Here is a 14204-nt window from a genome sequence, read left to right on the forward strand (position 1 = left end):
GTCCTTTAGGCAAAAATAATCCAGAGGGGGCACCTGGGTGGCTCAGTCGTTAAGTGTCTGCCTTTGGCTCAGGTCGTGATCCCAGGGTCCTGGGATCGAGCCCCACATTGGGCTCCCTGCTCAGCGGGAAGCCCGCTTCTCCCTCTCCCACTCCCCCTGCTTGTGTTCCTGCTCTCGCTGTCTCTCTCTCTGACAAATACATAGATAAAATCTTTTAAAAATAATAATAATAATAATCCAAAGAAAACTTGGCTCCAGGGTTAAGGCTGGAAGAGGCCTTAATATAGTTCATGAAAACTATTATCTAAAAGTATCACTTGTGTTAAAAGTAAAATTTACATGACTTAGTATACTGGAAACCTAGCTGGTATTCAATTAATATTTTGAAGGAAGGAAAGGCCAACACATCTTATCACAGCATATCATTTCCTTTTAAATACCCTTCATTGAACACTTTTGTCTGGAGAGGTAATTAGAAGGTTCAGAAGGCAGGACATAGGGCCTGGAGGATAATGCAGTTGAGGCTGAGTGACAGTTTTGTCTGCACTTCTAAAATTTTTTCTACTATTGCTCCTCATATTCCCTATACTAGGTCTCTGGCTGAATATGTATCAGGAGGTGTTGATGTCCTCGAGGGTATAGACTTTGTGACTTTTAGTGCTGTTGTAGATCAGATGCAAATACACATATGTATGCATTGATGTTAGTGAGTAGGCTACTGAGAATTTATTCCCATCAGTTTCACTTTCAATTTCTTGCAGTGTTAATGGTTCCGTTTGGCAATGCGTATTACACTGCGGCCACCAACTCTTTAAACTTAGCTTCCTGTAAACCTCTGTAGCAAAGAACAGCATCCTATATGAAACTTTTTATAAAATGCCATTCAGAGATTTATGCTTATTCTGCATATTTAATTTACTTGGGCTTTTGTTGCCCCACTTTTGTTTAACAATGTTTTTCTTGTTCTCAACTTGCACTCTGTGATTTTAAGAACATGATTTGTCCCTTGCTTGCTTGGTGCTTGGAGGAAATCTCTCCTGCTCAGTTTCACATGGATCACTTGGTATCTTAATAACTCCCCAGGATTTGGTGTTTTGTTCTTATAGCTGCTGTGATCTATCAATGAGCCCTTAGAACTCTTCGGATGTGAGCTATGTGGTTTCACATATCTGATTTAATTTCCAAATTCCTCCTTGATCTCTGAACTCCTCCTCAAGGCTGGAAGCTGTGACTTACTCATCTTTGTATATCCAGGATCAAGATCAGAGCCTGAATTATGGCAGGTACTCAGTACTTGTTGAACAGAAAAAGAAGCAGATTTGGGACTGGAATCTGGAAGAAACTTGTTCTAAATGTCAAATTTGTTCTATACTATACGTCAGTGTCATATTATGTGGCCAAGTTATTTTACAATAGGTGCTTTTTATATATATGCGGCCACCAACCTCACAACAAAGTAGGAATTATTACCCTCACTTTATTAAAAACAAAACAGAAAACAGCAAATCTAGTGCTCGGAGAGTGTGAGTAACTTACTTGAGATGAAACAGGATTAGTATGAGTAGTAAGAAAAAAATCTCTTTCAAAAATTGAAGCTCTGTTATCTAATTCCAGCTGCTAGAAGATAGATATGGCATTTCTCCCAATCCCAGCATGGTGTCAACCATGAGAGGCAGGAATATTTGGGGGGAAATGGCCTGTTTAGAACAAGAGGTGGTTGGATCTTACTTAATGGAGTTTGAATTACCAGGTGACAGACCTAAGGGAATTCTGGTCCTCTAACTGGCATGCAACCACCCAAAAACAGAAAGGAGAAGAAGCAAAAAGGAGTGTAGAATTAATGCAATTTTCTGTCTAGATGTTAACATTCAAGTAGTCATCAAACAAGACCCAAGATTAGAAGGTCTGATTTTGTAAACTGCCTTCCCAGTATACCATAAACCAAATAAAACTTCCAGGACAAAAAGACAATCTAACAATCGTTTACAAGATTCAGTTACCTATTGCTTCATAACAAATTACCCCAATATTTAGCAATTCAAACAATAATTTTGCTGTATCTCACAATTTTGTGGGCAAAGGAAGTTGAGCCAGTCTCAGCGGAGAGACTCTTCTGCTCCATGTGAGATTAACTGTGATCATTGGGTTATATAAGGTGGTGGATGGGATGATCCGGAAGGTCCAAGACCTTTCACCCGCATAACTGATACGTCGGTGGGAAAATCTAGAAGGCTGAGTTCAGCTGTACTGTTGCCCAGAGCACCTGTTTATGGCCTTTCTAGCATGACAGTTGCAAGATAGTCAGACTTCTTACTTGACAGCCCAGGACTCCCAGAAAGAGTTTTTCAAGAAACAGAAAGTATAAGCTGCCAGTTTCTTAAGGTCTGGTCCTGGAAACTGGCACAGTGCTTTTTCTGCCATAATTTATTGGTCAAAGCAGGCATAGAACCCACAATGATTTAAGGTGAGGGGACATAGACTCTCACTTCTGGATGACAGGAATGTCAAAGAATTTGGGGCCATTTTTAACCCACTACATAGCCCAATTAACTTTCAGTAATTCTTGCTTATAAATTATATCCTTCAATACATTTTTTTTTTTCAAAACCGAAAAGAAACATTTTTGTTCCTCTCTGTTCTCAGATTACTACTCCTGTAGCCATATCATATCCTACCTTATATTATGGCTACCATATATATTTTATCACCACTTCTAAAGTTGACACAGATATTTTTACATTTATGCCCCATAATTGTTTATATACCAATATGAATGGACAGTTCAGGCAGAAATTTCATAATTTCTTATTGAATTGAATATGAAATTTCATAATGAATTGTTATTCCCACTCTTTCCTTCTTTGCCTCTGTTTAAATACTTTCAGACTCTGCTCTTCTAAGAGGAGGCTGAGTGTGCTGCCATTACCAGCGTCTCAATGTGCACAGAATTTTTCCCATTATCATTAAACAGGAAAGGGTAAAGCCAAAAAGCATTTGGGGGACTGTATAGACCAGACTTGACATTTCACAGAAGTAAAAACCGAGGTTCAGAGAACTTTATATTAACTTGTCCAAATCATGCAAATAATTTATAGGTCAGCTGGAACTAAATCTAGGGCTCATGGGTCTTCTTCAGTTGTACTGACAGTATACATATTTTTTTTTCCTTTTTTTTTTTCTAAAGATTTATTTATTTATTTGACAGAGAGAGAGATAGCGAGAACAGGAACACAAGCAGGGGGAGTGGGAGAGCGAGAAGCAGGCTTCCTGCCGAGCAGGGAGCCCGATGTGGGACTTGATCCCAGGACCCTGGGATCATGACCTGAGCCGAAGGCAGACGATTAACGACTGAGCCACCCAGGCGCCCTGATAGTATACATATTTTGTGTTGGTCTTTTTTCAGAAGGAATTTTATTTGGGAACTAAAAAGGAGAAACTGTTTTTAAAATGCCAAATTAATCAAATGGAATACCAAACCATAGAGACTAGTGAATTGCCTGAAGGCAGATTTAAAACAAAAATAAAAATAGGGGTGCCTGGGTGGCTCAATTGGTTGAGCATCTGATTCTGGATTTCAGCTCGGGTCATGATCTCAGGGTCATGAGATGGAGACCATGTTGGGCTCCACACTCAGTATGGAGTCCGCTTGGAATTCTCTCCCTCTGTCCCTCCCCACCCCCGACTCTCCACCCCCCCAGCTCGCACACTCACGTGCACTTTCTTTCTCTCAAAGTAAATAAAACCTTAAAAATAAATGTCACAAGACTCAGTCTAAATGCTATTCATGGTATTCATCTCTCTCTCTCTTTCTCTTTCTCTCTTTTTATTATTATTTTTTTATTGTTATGTTAATCCCCATACATTACATCATTAGTTTTAGATGTAGTGTTCCATGATTCATTGTTTGTGCATAACACCCTCTCTGGCTCTCTCTTTAGACTAACTTCCCTTTGTCTTCTTCCCCTTCTTTAAAGGCATCTTTCCAACCCTTTGTCCTTGCTTCTGGTTACCTCTTAGGTCTTTCCTGTCTCCAAGACAGTTCTGGTCACTTTGGCCAAATGGGACTACTGGCTCTTAATTGTTTTCAAGACAATTCCTTGTAGAAAACATAATGTATTTTCCTTCCACAGGAATGTGCTAACATATTAACCCGTATCTCAGATATCCAGTAGAAAACCTATAAAAGGCAAATCAGCTTCAGATTCCATCTTAACTTATTGGCAAACATAGTTTCTTGAAACTTCCTCAGACTGCTTGCCTGGGTTTGAGGATATAGGTGATAAATAACACTCAAGTAGATAAAATTATAATGCCAACATTTGTAATTAATGCATTTACTTATTTAATTGATTTTATAAATAACTAGAAGAAACTCAGTCACTGTGAGAAATCTCACTCCAAGGAAATTATAAATCTCATTCAGTCAAGGTGATAACCAACCCTCTCAAACCATACAATCTAAATTGAATTTCTTTTCTTTTTCTTTTTTTTTTACTGTACTTTTCCTGTAGCCTATTCTCCTCACTGAGGAAATAGCATTTACTTTATGGAGTCACTATCAATAAGCTCTAGCTGTTGTAATGCTGAAAGTATAGACAAAATTCTTTAAATAAACCAATAAACACACCACTCCACTTGCCAGGGCTATTAAGCACCATTTGTAGGAGCAGTTGGGTAAAGAGGAAGGATGCCAGAATGTTATATATCGTGAGTTATTAGAGTATCGGTCGTACAATGAAACTTTTGACACCAGCTACACAGATCCTCAAGACTGTATTTCTGAATTAACATGACCAACATATCTTGAGGCCCTCTTGCAGTCATAAAAGTAGCACGTGCATAACTGAATATCTCTGTAATAAATTTGATAGGCTCCCGTTTCCTACTGGTCAACTGTTTGCTCCAGGGACATTAACTGCCTCACATTTTCCGGTTCGAAACCATGAATATGCATGTACAAGAAAATGAAAATTCCTGAGAGTCTCCTACCCAAAGACAAATGTTGTAAATACCTCAGGATGGATTTATTTGTAATTTACTTTCTCATTTAATATAAAAACATAATGTGAAAATTTTTTCATGTCTAAATCCTCTTCTACAGCATCTTTTTCTAAGAGCTGTGTAGCATTCTACCCTATTACTGGTTCATAAAAATGGACTAATTATTGGTCATTTAAATCTACTTCTTTGTTCTTAAAAAAATGCTGTCATGAATATACTAGAAGTATATTCATTGCATACATTCATGACTGTTTCTTCATGACAGAAACAAATAAGTGGAATCTCTGGACCAAAACATTTGCATATTTTAAGGTTTTTACTGTGTATTCTCAAAATGTATTCAAAATCTACCATTTTTTTTATCCTCTTTTCCTTTTTTTTTAAGATTTTATTTATTTATTTATTTAGGGAGAGAGAGTGTGTGTGTGCATGCATAGGCACAGGGAGAAGCAGAAGGGGAGGGAGAGGGACAAGCAGACTCTCTGCTGAGTGGGGAGCCGGATGCGGGGCCCAATCTCATGACCCTGAGATTATGACCTGAGCCAAAACCAAGAGTTGGACGCTTACCCAACTGAGCCACCCAGGCCCAGGCATCCCCCCTCACTTTTTATTCTCTTAACATTATATGAGATATCCATCTTTCCCATATGCTGATAACATTTAAAAAAATACTAGTCATCTTTACTAGCCAAAAATAAGTTATCTCACTGATATTTCAATTTTCATTTATTTGAATAGAGTGAAGTTATTACACTGTACTGGGATTTTTTCCCTCAATTCTTACCCTATTAAAGAGTCTTGAGGTTCCTATCAACTTAATCTTGTGTTCCTCAGGTCGAGAGCAGTGTCTCTCACAACACCCAGACCAGTGTGTACCCAATAATGTTTGTTGAATAAATGAAGATGGCATCAGAAAAAATTAGACCAGAAACTTAATAGATAGTGAGCAAAGTTCACCCATAATTAGGAATTGGTCATATACTCATAACCACACAAATAAATATACAATGGAACAATTCACACATAAATAATATTAAGAAGAAATTAATTCTCTCAAAAGTGTAATAGAAGAACTTTCTTTGGGACTAATAGGTAAAAGATCATTCTAATGTAGGTAAAATCCTTAACTGTAGAATTCTTAAATGTGGTTTTACTAATTTATGAATATACCCCTGCAACTTGAAGTAGGAGCTTCTAAATCCTTTCTAAGCCTATTTATGGGCCTGCTGCAATGAACAGACTAGATGCATATATAATTAGAGCTTTCCCTTGTGTATATTAAATTCATTGCTAAAACATTTAAAAAAGTGTATTCTCTTAAGTAATACGATGAATTCTGTTGATTATTGAAATGCTGATAGAAGAAAAAATATAGTAATCGTATGTAATATAATAAAAACCTGTTAGGTGAAGGAATATAATGCAAACCAGCACAATACAAGGCATAACTGTGTGGAGTGAGTTGGTGTGTATCTGTGTGCTTGTCTCTCCATGATACCACAACCCAGCTGAAGCCTTTAAAGAAAAAGTTCACTGTTCTGATGACCTTCTAGAGGGTGACCTTCCTTGACGACAAGGCAGTGTCAACATTTGATGTTACCACACAGTGCAACTTCCCAAGCTTTTTGTTTTGTCAGTTCTTCCTTTAGAGCCTGGAGTTCAGCCAGCAGAGGGGAAAAAGAATGAAAGAGGTTAATGTGGTCTCTCTCCAGATTGGATGGGGGCCCCCAAATGTGGGGCGACCGGATTGGGTGGAAGCTGATAGCTCGGGCAATGAAAGAATTCACCCGAGGCAGAACAAAGGAGATGGACGTTTATTGAACACGCTGCAAGGGCAGGACAGCCCAGCAGAAGCCTCTGCCACAGGGCAATGGGTGGGGGCTGTATTTAAAGGGGGAAGGTGAGGAGGTATGGGAGCATATGGAATTTTCCTTTTTTGGTACCTGTGTCCACGTGTAAGTAACCCATTGGTCAGCTAGGGCTTATTGATATTTTGAGGTGGGTCTCCTGATGGGCCTGTCTGTATTCAGCCAGGGGGCTCTGGTCACTGTGGGCCCTTTCTAATTCCATTATTCAAGCCTGTTGCCTAAAAGCAGCCTCTACCATTGACATTTGACTTCCGCTCACATTCCACCAGCTAGCACACCATGACCTGGGAGGAGGCTGGGGAATGCAGCCCAGCTGTATGCAAGTTTGAGGAGCAGCTAGCCATTCTGTGCCACTTGGCCTTTTGGGTTTTGTCATATCTGTGTGGCGTCACACAGTGCCTTGGAGTAGTTTGCTCTACCCAAGTCTCATATATGCTATTATTTATTTGGTATGTTTTACATTCACTTATTTTTTATACTTAAGGACTTATTTTAGAAGAAACCTAGCAAAACTATAATTGGAAAACCAAAGTGAAATATCCATAAATAGAACTTAACTATAAAAACTGATGTACTAAAAACAAAACAGTGTTATAAACTCTAAGCCTCTGAGCTGAGGCTAGCTCTTTCTTTGATGAAAATGGAGAGTAGAGGGCTAGAAAGAGGCAAAGTGTCTATTAAAGTATTCTTTTTCCATTTTCCATTTGTGAATTCTATTTGTTCTTTTTTTTTTTTAAGATTTTATTTATTTATTTGACAGAGAGAGAGAGCATGAGCAGGGGGTAGGAGCAAGGAGAGAGGGAGAAGCAGATTCCCCGCTGAGCAGGGAGCCTGATGACACAGGACTCGATCCCAGGACCCTGGGATCATGACCTGAACTTAAGGCAGACGTTTAACCGACTGAGCCATCCAGGTGCCCGAATTCTATTTGTTCTTGACTGTAATATTTTCAAAAATGTTCTAGTTTTCCTAGCCTCTCACTAATATACCATTTTCAAACTTTTGATGCAATTTGAAGTACAGTTCTAAGTTACTTTTTAAAAATCCAATATTCTTTCAATAGCAAACTTTTCTATATGATAATGACAGATATATTTGGATTCATTCCTGCCACCTCATGTTTTGTCTTTTGCACTGCTTTCTTCTTCTTTTATTCCTTTCTTGATTTGTTTGAATAATTTTCTTTTTCTAAATTTCATTTCCATTAATGGGATTGGGAATTACACATACAGTTCCTGTTCTTTCATTAATATACACATTTATATTTTTAGTAATATCTATAGTCCATTATATCAACATCTAAAAGTTGTAATTTTAGCAATAATTAAGGTTGATCTTAGCATGGTTTTAGGTTTTATTTACTTTGGTTTTTACTCCAAACCTTTATCCCAGTCTCTAAATGTTGTCATCAAGAATTTTAGGACCATATTTTTCACTGTTTTTAAGCATTATACATCAACACTATTAAAATCTAACTGTATTTATGTGATGCTCTTGTTTATTACATCTTCTGTTATATTCATTTAACATTTTTTGTTATGTATTGTCATGTAATTATATTAAAGAGGTTCTGTGGGTGATAACTTTTGGAGCCTTTGCAGGTCAGAACATTCTTTTTGATCTTACATTTAAATTCTAGTTTGGATAGGAGTGCCTGGCTGGCTCAGTCAGTAGAGCATGTGACTCTTGAGCTCAAGGTTGTGAGTTCAAGCCCCGCATTGGATGTAGAGATTACTTTAAATAAATAAATAAATAAATAAATAAATAAATAAATAAATAAATAAATAAATTCATTCTAGTTGGATAGGTAAATACTTGTGATTTCAGAATAATTCATACTCAGCATTTGGAAGGTGTTTCTAGAGTATTTTCCAAAACCACCAAGTGATTCTTCAATTCTCAGTGGACACCAACTGGATGTCCTACAAATGTAACTCAATTATGACACTACCTGGAGATAGCATTAGATCCCACCAGTTAAGGACTCAGTCCTGCAAGACTGACTTCATGTCAGATGCCAATCACAAGTTCAGGCTGTCACTTGTGCTTCTGACAGACTGGTTATATATGAGAGGTTCCCATGACCCTCTCTTCAGTTTTTTTAATTTGCTAGAGGAGTTCACAAAAGTCAGAGAAACATTTACTTACATTTATCAGTTTATTATAAAAGATATTCATAAATAGCTAGATGAAGAGGTACATAGGTGAGGTCCAGAGGACTCTTAAGGGCTGGAGCTTCTGTCCTTATGGAACTGGGATGCAACACCCTCAGCATGTGGATGCCTTCACAAACCTGGAAGCTCATCAAGTTCAGTAGCATAAACTCAGGTGTGTTCGAAAGAATTAGCCATGAATAACAAAAGACACACCTATCTCTCAGGAAATTATAGTTTTAGGAGCTCTGTGCTATGAACCAGGGATAAAGACCAAATATATTTTTTACTATACCATAGTATTGATATATTGACTTCTGTTACCCAGTTTTAGTATTATTCAGTACTAAAGTACTGTCCAGCTCCTGGAGGCATTTTCTGACCTTGGGACACAGTCTCAGGGAATGTCATGGTGCCCCTAGAGTTTGCAAAGCATCATTTCCTGTTTGGATAGTAGTTTTCCTTTTGGGGAGCTTTCAGCAATTTTTCTGAGTCCTAAGAGTTCTGAAATTTCACAAGTAATTGTCTAAGGCAAAGATTTTTATTGTGTTAACATTTGAAAAAAAAAAAAAACATTCAGAGCACTCTTGTAAATCTCAACATTTGTGGTTTTGGGCATCATGGAAAATTGCCCTTTGTTGCATATTTGGTTATTTGTCCTTCAATTGTGGAGAGTTCCATAACTTTATCTCCCAAATCATTTAGTACTGATTGTCCATTTATTAAATTTTATTATTTTTCATTTGGAGGAACTATGTTTTCCTCTGATTGCAATCTTTTTGTTGCAACCTATAGTTTTGTGAATACAGTGTTCTCTTGTATGATATCCAATCTGAAGATAGTTCATTTTTTAAAATGTTCTCTTGGTGTTTTGAATCATCTGATGGGTCATCTTAGTCAATGTTATTTAATGCCTTTGGTTTTGTCAAATACCTGGTAAACTTTTTGACTGATGCACTAAGTTAATGAGTAAGTTGGTATTATGGGGTTGAATTGTGTCCTTCAAAAAGACGCATTGAAGCCCTAACCCCAGTACCTGTGAATGTGACTTTATGTGGGAATAGAGTCAATAGAGTCTTTGCAGATGTAATCAATTTAAGATGAGATCACTAGCATAGGCCCTAATCCAATATGACTGTGTCCTTATAAGAGGGAAATTTAGGGGCTCCTGGGTGGTTCAGTAGGTTAAGTGTCTGGCTCTTGATTTTGGCTCAGGTCATGATCTCACGGTCCTGAAGTCCAGCCCCTGCCTAGGGCTCTGTGCTGGGTGTGGAACCTGCGTAAGATTCTCTCTCCTTCTCTCTGCCCCTCCCCCCCTTAAAAAAAAAAGAGGGAAATTTAAGTATAGGCACACTGGGAGAATGCCAGAATGTGACAACAGAGGCAGAGATTGCAGTGCTGCTGCTGTAAGTCAGAAATTGCCTATAAGCCACCAGAAGCTGGGAAGAGGCAAGGAAGGATTCTCCCCTGTAGGCTTCAGAGGGAATATGGCCTAGCTGACAGGCTTGAGTTCAAATGTGTAGCGTCCAAAACTGTGAGAGAATACACTTCTGTTTTCATGTATATATGCATTCATATACATACATAAACATACATACATACATGCATATATATATGAAGATTATTACAAGGAATTGGCTCATATGATTATGGAGGCTGACAAGTCCCAAGAACTGCAGTTGGTAAGCGAGAGACCCGAGAGCCAACGTTGCAGTTCCAGTGTGAATACTGGCAGGCTTGAGACCCAGGAAAAGCTGACGTCCCAGCTCAAAGGAGCCAGGCAAGAAGAAATTTCCCCTCACTTGAGGGAGTGTTAGCTCTTTTGTTCTATTCAGGCCTTCCACTGATTGGGTGAGAGGACAATCTCTTTTATTCAATTCAAAAGTTAATCTCTTCCAAAAACACCCTCGCAGACACATCCAGAATACTGTTTGACTAAATATCTGGGCATTCCATGATCCAGTCAAGTTGACACATTAAATTGACCATCACAAATCTGCCCCTGGTCAACTTGGTACCCATACACATCTCATTAAACCATACTTAATCTTCAAATAAGGACAATAATAAGGTCATAATTCCATCTAATATGGCACAACTATCCTGTGTACAACCAGAAACATACTAACCCTTCCCTAGAAGAAAAGGTTAGGTCTTGATGTGAGGTTTACTCTTCTCTTTAATATCCTTTAACTTAAGTTCTGTGATGTAAAATTAATACATAAATAGTATGATATAAAGGCAATACATTTATGTACCATGGTAAGGGAATAGGAAAAGAAAGAAAACAAAGAAATAGATACAGATACATAAACACACAAATGTATTTGTAGCAAAAAAAAAAAAAGGAGGGAATACTCAGTGACAATTACAGTCTTCATTTCTGTGATTGGTTTTGTGGTCATTGCTGGTATTTATAACTATCTTCTTTCACTGTCCACTCTGTATTCTCTTTACCTTCAGGAAATAACTCAGCTGGGCATGTTACCTGGTTGGGGGACCCAAGTCTTCATTTCTGAAGGGTTTGGGCCCTTTGTGGCCCTGCCTGGATGAAGTTGTCAGTTTTCCATTGACCTTAATCACAGGGCATGGCAATACTAAGAGATACCCTAAGGGATCTCTGTATTCCATACATACTCTTTCTTACCTCCATTGTGGAGTAGCAGTCCAATTTCCCCTTGGCAGTCAGGTTCAATTACCCCAGCCAGCACAATAACTCCCTTCCTTGGCTATTGATGCAGAGACATGAAAAGCCCAAAGTGGCTGAGCTGTTGTCTCAACTTCCAGTTTAATAGAATATCATAGTTGTGTCTCCTGATGGAAGCATTCCTCCCTTTGGAACTAAGGCCTCTAGGCCAGCAGGGCATAAAGTCATGAGAACAGGAAGCAAATATTTTGCTAGTGGGTCAGCACGGGTAATAGTAAGTGGCACCACTCCCATTTCTACTCCTTGATTCCCGCACTACTTGTGGGAGAAACAGTACAATATATTGGATGCTGATTCAGGGTATATATAGCCTTCTGGAGAACCTTCCCCAGCCCTGTAAGGTATTGCCATCTAGCTAACCTTATTAGCCATTCACCCTGCTGATTACTCAGAGACAACATCTCCTTCTCTTCGTATTCATTCACTTTGAGCTTGCCATTTTTCTGGATCTGTTCTGAATTCTTCAGTGGTTTTCTTCAAAGCATTTGGGCTTTGTTTTTTCTCACTGTCTCACTTCTCAATCGATTTAATACAATCTACTTTTCATCATCCATATAATTCAATCTTTCCATTATCCAGAGATTCCTTAAGGTGTCTTATGTGCTCATGAAAACCTTTCTTATTTTCTAATGCTACTATGAATTTCTTCTCAGATTTTACGGGGTTTGAGACATAAAGGGAAGCAAATATATGTGTTTGGCTTGTTATATCTATCCACTCTCTGGCTTTGATGTTTAAATGTCACATATTGAGACCAGAAACAAAGGACTTCTGGTTAAAAATGGTGAATTAGTGGAGTGCCTGTTTGGCTCATTCAGTACAACATGCAACGCTTGACCTTAGAGTTGTGAGTTTAAGCCCTACGTTGGGTGTAGAGCTTACTTTAAAAAAGTAAATAAGAATATTTTTTAAAAAATCAAGAAATAGTTATTTAAAAAAAAAACCTTTGTCCAAGTCTTTATAAAAAAAAGGTGAATTAGGATGTTTTTATCTCTTTTGTCTCATAAAACTTCACTAAAATAAAAATACATAAATTAAAAGTGTGTGTGTGTGTGTACATGTGTATAAAACACAAGGACAAATGAAATGGGAAAGGACACATTAATATATGATAAATTTTGCCAACTTTTTTTTTTTTTAGAGAGGGAGGGAGAGAGAATGGGGGTGCAGAGGAAGAGGGAGAGAGAGAATCTTAAGCAGGCTCCACACTAAGCACCAAGCTCAATTTCATAACCCTGAGATCATGACCTGAGCCAAAATCAAGAGTCGGATGCTTAACCGACTGAGCCACCCAGGCGCCCCATGCCAACTTTTAAAAGCTAGAGTGTGGTTGGCGGGTAATAAGTGACTGCCTGGAGTGGAGGAAGTGCCCAAGTCATTCACTCTAGGCTCAGCACTTACAAGCTGAAATGAGGCTCTGAGCATGCTGCAGTCCCACTTCCCTAGACCACACAAGCAGGTAACCATTTCCCCACTCATGCATCTCCACCCTTCACCAGTCAAAGGGCCAGAAGGTTATTCTCTGGAAAATGTGAGCCCGAGAAACTCTAGGTTCAGGAAAGTCAGCCAAATAGAGGGTAGTAGTGAGGCAAGGGGCTAACTACATGGGGTTAAAAGAATTATTACGTATTGAACCATAAACTCCTGTATTAGTTTCCTCACGCTGCTGTAACAAAGTACCGCAAACTACAAGTCGGTGGCTTAAAGAGCAGAAATGTATTGTCTCACAGCTCTATAGGCTAAAAGTCCCAGATCAAAATGTAGGCAGGATTGGTTCCCTCTGAGTGCTATGAGTGAGAATCTGTTCATCTCTCTCCGAGCCTCTGGTGGTTTGCTGGCAGTCTTTGATGTTCCTTGGCGTCTGCTGCATCACTCCAATCTCCGCCTTTATCTTTATGGGGCATTCTTATGAGTGCATGTCTGTATTCAAATTTCCCGTTTTCACAAGGGACCATGATATTGAATTGGGGGCTCATCCTCTTCCAGTATGACCTTGTCTTTTTTTTTTTTTTAAGATTTATTTATTTGACAGAGAAAGACAGTGAGAGGGAACACAAGCAGGGGGAGTGGGAGAGGGAGAAGCAGGGTCCCGCTGAGCAGGGAGCCCGATGCAGGGCTTGATGTGGGGCTTGATCCCAGAACCCTGGGATCATGACCTGAGCTGAAAGCAGACGCTTAACGACTGAGCCACCTAGGCACCCCTCCAGTATGACCTTATCTTAAGGAGCTATGTCTGCAATGACCCTATTTCCAAATAAGGTCATATTCTGTGGTATTGGGGTTTAGACTTCAACATTTGAATTTGGGGGTACATAATTCAATCCATAATAGTTCCCTTACTCATCCTATTCTCAGAATTCCAATAATTGGGTATTCTATACACATCTTTGTCACCCCTCTCCCTATGTGTTTGAAAAAATTAAAACTAGATAAAAGATTTAAAAAAACTGACATTTGGAGTTCTTCAAAGACTGT

This window comes from Mirounga leonina, unplaced genomic scaffold (assembly GCF_011800145.1).
Source record: "Mirounga leonina isolate KUSES-001 unplaced genomic scaffold, KU_Mleo_1.0 Mir_169, whole genome shotgun sequence".
Taxonomy (NCBI): Eukaryota; Metazoa; Chordata; class Mammalia; order Carnivora; family Phocidae; genus Mirounga; species Mirounga leonina.